This window comes from Hemitrygon akajei, chromosome 17 (genome assembly GCF_048418815.1).
Source record: "Hemitrygon akajei chromosome 17, sHemAka1.3, whole genome shotgun sequence".
Taxonomy (NCBI): Eukaryota; Metazoa; Chordata; class Chondrichthyes; order Myliobatiformes; family Dasyatidae; genus Hemitrygon; species Hemitrygon akajei.
In genome coordinates, this window is record NC_133140.1 from 69,579,906 (window position 1) to 69,589,611 (window position 9,706).

A 9,706-nucleotide genomic window follows, 5' to 3' on the forward strand; every position below is an offset into this window, starting at 1 on the left:
TTTCTGTCGTTAGATTCATAGATAGATTTGGACAGGCCACTTGGCTCAACTTGCCCATGCAACCAAGACCCTGTCTATGCTAGTCATGCTTTCCTATGTTTGCCCCATAATCTTCTAAACCTTTTCCTATCTACGTACAGCGCCTATACAAGTATTCACCCCCTTGTAATTTTTCATGTTTTATAACATGGAATCACAATGGATTTAATTTGGCGCTTTTTTTTACACTGAACAACAGAAAAAAAGACTCCTTCATGTCATTGTGAAAACAGATCTCTACAAAGTGATCTAAATTAATTACAAATATAAAACACAAAATAATTAATTGCATAAGTATTCAGCCCCCTTAATATGATACACCAAATCATCACTGGTGCAGCCAGTTGGGTTTAAAAGTCACATAATTAGTTAAATGGAGATCACCATGTGCAGTCAAGCTGTTTCAATCGATTGTAGTAAAAATACACCTGTATCTGGAAGGTCCAACTGCTAATGAGTCAGTATCCTGGCAAAAACTACACAAGGAGGACAAACAAACAGTCCAAGCAAATCTGCGAAAAGGTTATTGAAAACCACAAGCCAGGAGATGGATACAAGGAAATGTTTAAGTCATTGAATAACACTTGGAGTACAGTTAAGTCAATCATCAAGAGATGGAAAGAATATGGCACAGCTGCAAATCTGCCCAGAACAGGCTGTCATCAAAAACTAAATGACCGTGAAAGAAGGGAACTAGTGAGGGAGGCCACCAAGAGACCTCTGACAACTCTGGGGGAGTTACAATTTTCAGTGGTTGAAATGGAAGAGGGTACGCATACAACAACTGTTCCCTGGCAGCTTTATGGGAGAGTGACAAAGAAAAAGCCACTGTTGAAAAAAGCTGACATGAAATCTTGGCTAGAATTTGCCAGGAGGCATGTGGGAGACTCTGAAGTCAGCTGGCAGAAGGTTCTATTGTCTAATGAAACCATAATGGAGCTTTCTGGCTATTAGACTAAACGCTGTTTGACATAAGCTGAAACACTACACATCATCAAAAACACACCAACTGTAACTTGAAGCATGGTGATGGCTGCATTATATAGTGGAGATGTTTCACTGCAGCAGGCCCTGGAAGGCTTATGAAGGTAGAATGCAGCAAAATACAGGGAAATCCTGGAGGAAAACCTGTCTGCAAGAGAACTGTGACTTGGGACAAGATTTGATTTTTACCAAGACAATGACCCCAAGCATAAAGTCAAAGCTACACAGGAATGACTAAAAAACAACAAAATTAATATCCTGGAGTGGCCAAGTGAGAGTCCAGATTTCAATCCAATTGAGAATTTGTGGCTGGACTTGAAAAGGGCTGTTCACTCATGATCCCCATGCAAACTGAGAGCTTGAGCAGTTTTCTAAAGAAGAATGGGGAAAAATTATAGTGTCCAGATGTGCAAATCTGATAGAGACATATCCACACAGACTCAAGGCTGTAATTGCTGCCAAAGGTGCATCTACTAAATACTGACTTGAAGGGGGTGATTACATATGCAATCAGTTATTTTGTGTTTCAATTTGTAATTAATTTAGATCACTTGTTAGAGGTTTCACTTTGAACATGAAAGAGTCTTTTTCGGTTGATCAGTGTAAAAAAAAACAAATTAAATCCACTGTGATTCAATGCCGAAAAACAATAAAACATGAAAATCTCCATGGGGAGGGATACCTGTACAAATGTTCTTTAATCATCATAATTTTCCCTTCCTCTAGCTCTTTGTCTTGCAGCTCATAGAGGGAGGCATTGAAAGCACAGAAAGTCCCTGGGAAATACGGGAAATAATGGATAATAACAGGTCTGGAATAAGTGGAGGAGCTGAAATAAATGAAGGTGAATGAAAATTTGTATTTAGGTAAGTAATGGGACTGATCTCTCTCCCTCAGAATCTTACATTTTTCAATAAGGTGTCCCCTCATTTCTCCACAATATGACACACCAAACCCCACCCTGGTTAACCTTTCTTCACACATCAACTTATTCTTCTCAGGAACTAATCCAGTGAACCATTTCTGCAGCATTTCCACTCCAAGCACATCGTTCTTTAAAAATGGGTACCATGATAGTACACAGTTCTGTGCGTGAAATTTCTCCAGCATCTCTAATGGCGCATCAAAACATTCCCATGGAACGGATAAACTCGTTGTGGAACCAAACATGGCAAGGCAATCACAGGCAAGCAGATGTTTGTGAGGGAGAAAGACCGAGTCAACGGACGGAGTACAGGAACACAAGCGCTCGCTCTAATATGTTGTTCCGCAAACACTGTAACTTGTAAAAATAATACCTATACTTTTCAAAACCTTTGTCAGGAAATTATGCTATCTGTCAATTTGAGAGATGTATCATCAGTGTGGTCTCACATATTAATCTCTTCAGTCCTGTCTATTCTAATTGTCTTTATCAGTTGTTCACACAGTGGCAGAAACAAAGTGTAAGCACTACCTGGAGGTCATTAGTGATGAGGGACAGCACGATAGAGGAAGTTCCCAGCATTTTGCTATATTTCCTTTCCAACAGATTTTTTTTTCAAAACCTGGCACTGGCAAGTTCTAGAGAAAGTGCTAGAACATCCCACGGGACTAATTTTTGTGATTATAAAAATAATAGCAGGGTCATAAATTAGCAGCAGCGATAGGCTGTCTGGATTGTCCAAAAAAATAGTCAAAGTAAAATATAACCACTGATGCATAGGCTGCCCTGATACTCAGACTTACGTCCTGCACTGAGTCATTAAATTGTTCCTTTAATGCTGAGAATCCGTGAGGAAAGTTTGAGCAGAATTTATAAAGAATATATTCAAAAAAACAAAGTTCTCTGTTATGCTTTCCTTGGTATTACTTATTAGTCATAAAAATAATAGATTACCAATATTTTAAGATCTGGGTGGTGACATTAGTGAAAAGTAAAATATAGATTAAAAAGGCATTGTACAATACTGTGCAGTTTTAATGATAGAAGAGGTGTCCGTGCAAAATTGAAGTACTTTGAAGTAAATTTATTATCAGAGTACAGTTATGTCACCATACCCAACACAGAGATTTATTTTCTTGTAGACAATCACAGTAAATGCAAGAAGCACAATAGAATCAATGGGAGACCGTACCCAACAGGATGGACAACAATCAATGTGCAAAAAAATACAACAAACCGTGCAAATACAAAAAGAAAGAGAAGAAAAAAAACATCGAGAACATGAGATGAAGAGTCTTTGAAGGGGGTCAATAGGTTGTGGGAAAAGTTCAGTGATGAGGCGAGTGAAGTTGAGTGAAGTTATCCCTCTGATTCAGGAGCTGATGGTTGAGGGGTATTAACCACTCTTGAACCTGATGATGTGGGTCCTGGGGCTCCTGTACCTTCTTCCTGATGGCAGCAGCACTATTAATACATTAAAGCCTGCTTCTGTGCTTTATTTGTGTTTTCAAAAAATCGCATGTGGTTATTTGGGAGTCACTGGGTATCTTACTCAACTGGTAAATTAGGTTGCTGTTTTTGGCTTGAACAAGGTACGAGCCATGTATGCTTTTCTTGGCTGAGGAATTGGTTAAGGTCCGAAAGTTCAGAGATTACTTCACGAAAGGGTAATTCCATGGAGCTGCATTTGAAGTTTTACACCAAACAGCAGTGCTTCAGACCAGAGGCACAGCTAGTGGAACTGCTGCCTCACAGCAACAAAGACCAATGTTTAATACTTCCCTTGCGATCTGTCTGTGTGGAGTTTGCTCATTCCTCCTGTGACTGTGTGGGTTCCTTCCACCTGCTCTAGTTTCCTCCCACATCCCAAAGAATTACAAGTGGTAGGTTAGTTGGCTACTGTAAATTGCCCCAAGTGTGATATATTCTGAGTGGAGGGGGAAAAAAACTTAATTAATATAGGAGTAGCATAAAGGGGTGGTAGATGGTATGGAGAAGCTCAATTAGTCGAAGGGCGTGTTTCCATGCTGTATTTTACTATGACACCGAAACATTGAGAGGGAATGAAGCAAACGTTTGTACTTCTCCTTTGTATTTCAAGGACATTTCTGTACCACAGTCGCTTTTGATGAGCAATCTTAATGGTGCGTTTGTGGCATTGTCGAAAATAACACAGCAGTTCACACAAAATGCTGGAGGAACTCAGCAGGCCAGGTAGCATCTATGGAAAATAGTACAGTCAAGGTTTCAGGCCGAAACCCTTCAGCAGGACTGAAACATTGACTGTAATTTTTCCATAGATGCTGCCTGGCCTGCTGAGTTCCCCCAGCATTTTGGGTTTGTTGCTCGAATTTCCAGCATCTGCAGATTTTCTCTTGTTTGTAATACAGCAGTTGATTTTTTTTTGCCTTGTGCAAAAATGTACCAATGGAGGGAAAGATATTTCATGGCTCAAACATAAGAAAGTGGGCCTGATAGAGAATAGAACTGTTTCTCAGCAGTAGGGCACTATTTTGGGCTTCTGCCAGTCTAATTGCTAGCAGCCACAAGACCTGATTCTAATCAGCATGCCTCTGTTCAAAATGGATGCATCTCATTAAATGTGGCACAGTACAAATTACCTTCACCTTATTAAGTGGCTCAGTTCACAGCATGTTTTAATGTACATCTCGTGCAGTTACACAAGAAAACAGCCAGCACAGAGGCTGATAAACTGGTGCAGCTGCTGTGGGCTGATTAAAATCAGGCCCCTGAGCCATTTATGAGACAAAACAACGCAGAAAGATTCATGAATAACAAAATATTATTGGACAGTTGCATAAATTTGGTCAACGCCAAAGCAAGGTGATTCAATTGATGCAATTACAAAGAAGGCACGCCAGTGGCCATGTTTCATTTGAAGTTTGAGGAGATCTAGTTTATCAACAAGACTCTAGCAAATTTCTACAGATGAACCATTTGTACAGAGCTTTCTAATTGGTTGTATCTTCATCTGGTGTGGAGGCACCGATGCACAGGATCAGAAAAAGCTGCAGAGGACTTATAAATTCAACCAACTCCAGCATGGGCACTAACCTCTGCACCATCAAGGACATCTTCAAAAGGTGTGGCCTCAAAAAGGCAGCATCTACCACCCAGGTCTTGCCCTCTTCTCATTACTACTATCAGGGAGGAGATACAGGAGCCTGAAGACACACGCTCAATGTTTTAAGAACAGCTTCTTCCCTTTCACCATAAATTTCTGAGCTGACAACCAGCCAATGAGCACTATCTCACTATCTTTGCTCTCTTTTTGCAAGATCCAACTTTGTAAATATACAGTATTTCTGATTGCAATTTATAGTATTTTGATGTATTACTCTGTACTGCTGCCACAAAACAACAGATTGTCTGTCAGAGATAATAAAATTGATTCTGATTCCAATTCTGTCCACTTATCTCACTTACAGATGTAAAGGAAGAGTATGCAACCAGTTTATGGAATATGCCATTTCAGAGATGAACAGATGAAGGGAAAAAAGCAGAATTCTTCTTCCCAACTAACCAGGCTGTCTACTGTATATGTTCCTACAGAAGGAAGTTTTCTCTGTCATCGTGAAGCTCACACGATTTTTGTCCTATCTGCAAATATCTTTATTATGTCTGAATTAGTGTGCCATAAGACACAAAGGAAAGAGGATAAGTAGACAAATAAATGAACAAACAAGGTAAATACATAGAGCTAGATAGATACTGTAGGTAATGAATAAAAAAATGAAGAGATAAACATTACAAAAGAGGAAGACCAAGATAGTGTTCATGGGTTCATTCAGATATTTGATGACAGAGGGAAAGAAGTAGTTCCTAAAATGTTGAGTGAGGGTCCTCAGGCTCCAAAACCTCCTCCTTGATGGCAGTAAATTATTAATATAAATAACAGAATAAAGTACTGGATCCTGTGAAAACCATCTAGAGCCTCATTGACCGCCCTTGTTTGCTCCTCAAAATATTCAATTGTTACCCCTGCTGTACCTTCCCTGAACAAGTCTGTGCTGTCTCTGATTAATGTGTATCTTTCTGATTGGAGAAATTTGTCATCCCTCAGAACTGTGTCCAATCATCTGCCCAGCACAAAGAGTGGAATAATTGGCTTAAATTGCTCAATTTATCCTTTGGTCCTTTTTTAGACAATGTCCAACAGTAACAGTGCGTCTTGAGGCACCATTTTTTGAAGATGTCCTTGATGGCTGAGAGGATTATGCCTGTGATAGAGCTCAATGAGTCTACAACCCTCATGCAGACTCTTGTGATCCTGCTCATTGGAGCCTCCATACCAAGTGGTGAAGCTGCTCACCTTTTTTACTGTTGACCTCTCTGTGAGGACTGGCGTGTGCTCTCCCAACTTTCCCTTCCTGAGGTTTCTTGCTTTTGCTGCTGTTGCAAGGTGTTATGATACCTCTATATCAGCTGATCTGTCCTTCACTCCTGTAAGCCTTCCCATCACCATCGGTTTGTGCCAACAACAGTGGTGTCATCAGTGATCTTATAGATGGTATTTGAGCTGTGCCTAGCCACACAGTCATGAGTGTAGAAAGAGTAGAGCAGTGGGCTAAGAACACATCCTTAAGGCGTGCTTGTGTTGATTGTCAGCAAGGAGGAGTCTTAAGAGGTAAAGATTTATTTTACTTGTGTCATATAGTGGTTGCTGCTCAAACTTGTACCTGTGGTCTGCATTTAGTAAATGAGCATGGACAAACTTCTAAGTCTTAGTCAATTGAACCTACTAGTTCAAAAAGAGCACACAAATTCTGCCATTGTCCTTTTAAATGTCCTGGGGCAAACTCGGATATCAGAATTTCAATTTGTTTAAAGATCTACCACCATCAATGGCAGTGATGCTTCACTCCTCATTGAGCTCAATGCTGAATATGCACACTTTGAAGGGCAGAATAATGCTACAACTAATCAGATCCAGCGACCCTGTGATTTCTGTCTCAGGGGGCAATGTCAGAACATCTCAAGGAGGTGAACCTTGCAAGGTATCAGGCCCCAATAGTGTACCTGGAAGGTTACTGAAACCTCTGCTGACCATGTGGGTGGAGTGTTCAAGGACATCTTCAACTTCTTACTGCTGCAGTTGGAGATACCCATGTGTTTCAAATGGGCAGCGATCATGCTGGTGCCCAAAATGAGTAGGGTAAACTACCTCAATAACTATCACCCAGTAACACTCCTCTGAGAGGAAGTGTTTTGAGAGGTTGGTTGTGACTAGAATTACCTCCTGCCCAGACCCACTACAATTTGCCTACTAAACAAGTCCACTATGGACACAATCTCACTGACTTTCCACTCAGCTTTGGTACACTTGGACAACAGTAATACATACACTAGGCTGCTGTTTATCAATGACAGTTTGGCATTTAACACCATCATCCCCTCAGTACTAATCAACAAGCTTCAATACCTGGGCCTCTGTACTTCCCTCTGTAACAGGATCCTAAACTTCACAGTAACTAATAGATCCTTGACTCCTTCATTGGGAGTCCATACCCAGTGATAGATGCTGCTGTAATCTATTGATTGCTTTCCCCTTGGAGTCAATGACATGAATTATGATCTAATGGATTGCTCAGCTTTTGCTGAGGAATCTACTTCTCCAGTCTTAGGCTAGTGATTCTGAATGTACAATCAGCATGTATTTAATCATTCTCTTTGGATTTTTAGTCCAAAGGAGGAAAGATAAGTGTCATTGCACATTGTTTTACTGATTTATAAACTTGTTTTGTTTTAATTATACTTATAATATATTTTCCCCATCTTTAATTTTTATTATCTACAGCAATTTTAATATTTTTATACTGTATGAATATTAACAGTTACCTTCAGAAACACCTGCCATAGTTGTAACTCAAAAATAAAGGCCTCTAAAGGGTTAAACAAAAGGCAAGGTTCTTGTTTGTCAGGGCTGAAATCATGTGGACTGATGTCTACTCTCTGCTGAATCTTCGCTGCACCTTGACTAGCACTGCTCAGTTAAGTATGGGTGGACGGAGGTCACAAAAAGTAGGTGAAGGACTAATTTCATTTGATTCAGCAGTGTGCTTAAATAAGTTACCAATTTGTGGTGCAGAAGAAGTACTCTTAGAGTTGCCACAATTTCCTAGACAGACATTCTGCTCTACCATTTGCAACGTGGGTCGAGGAAAAATATCACAAGTATGATGCACAGATGTGACAGCAACATTTAAAATGCCTTTAGACAGATAGTTAGACAGACAGGGGATAGGGAGATATGGAACAGGTGCAGGCAAATAGGACTAGATTAATTTGTTATTGTGGTCGGTGCGGACATAGTGAGCTAAAGGTCCTATTTTTGTGCTGTATTTTTCAAGCTCAGTGCTCTAAAAATCAATTTACAAAAAAATAACACTTGAACAAGTTAACATAATTCAAAAAATTCTGTTAGAAAGGTAGAATTGAAAAATGCAGCAGGTAACACTGGAAACCCTATAAGAATATATTTACTTTCCCAGTTCAATTAGACATGCAGAAAACCAGAAGAGAAATCGCATAATTATTGTATCACCAAGGTATATCCAGCACAAGCTATAGGTAAAACTGGCCATTTCAAGTGTGGAACACTGGAAATACATCAAAATTACATCAACATCAGAAGAGATGTTGGAGTCATGCAGTTAATCCAAGGCTCAGGTAGATTTTTGGGCTACGGTTGAATGAAAGATTAGAGGATCAGAAACAAGAATTAAGGGTAAATTCAAATTAGACATGGTCTTATTAAATAGCTTGAGATGGTGTATGGAATGATCCTATTCCTAATTCTCAAGTTCCTATGAAAGGTGGCGAATGGGAAATCGGGTGTTCAAGGACTTAGGCAACACATGTTCTTTTCTCCAATTGAGAAGAAAGGTAATAGCTGTGGTATGAAGCCAATGGTGAAGTGATTTTTGTTGACCATGAAAAAATGTATCTTCAAAGTTTAAATGGATATGCATTCTGGACTTCATTTTCAACCACAGTTATTGTTATGTTAAGACCCAACAGCATCTAGCAATAGCATTACAGTCAAATGGCTGACCTTCCTGACAATGAAGAATTCTGACAGACAGAAAACCAGAAAGTAATAAGTTTGAAATTTTATTAGTTTTTGAAAAATATTACATGGAGAAATTTAAAGATTGTATGATTTATGTGGAAAGAGAAAAGCTGAAAGAAAGTTAAATCAGAACTTAACAAAGAAGAACCTTATTTTATTAACTGTGGAATTTTGAAATATCTGTTCTGCTGGGATTATGTTCCATACATATAACATTAGTGTGTGGTGGAAACATTAAACATGGCACCACTAAATCTCAGTTAATTCGCATTCAACATTTTGCTAGTATTAACGGCAGGAATAAAACAAGATGCTTTGCTGAAGACTGCATCTTCTGTATTTTGCAGAGGGGCAGGCTGTGTTTTTGTAGGACATGAGAGTTAGAGGACTTGAACAGAAAAGGCTTTTGGTTTTGGTATTGGCTTACTACTGTCACATGTACAGTACAAAGATACAGTTTGCTGGTCTTCCATATGGTCCATACAGATCAAATCTTTACACAGTGGATTGGGCTAGAATGAGTTAAAACAATAACAATGCAGCATAAATCATAAAATCATCTGGAAAAGTTCAGTATATGCAAATGAATAAGTGCTAGATCTTAATGAGGTAGATGATGAGGCCAGGAGTCCATCTTATCATGCAAGACGTCAAGTTAGGAGGCT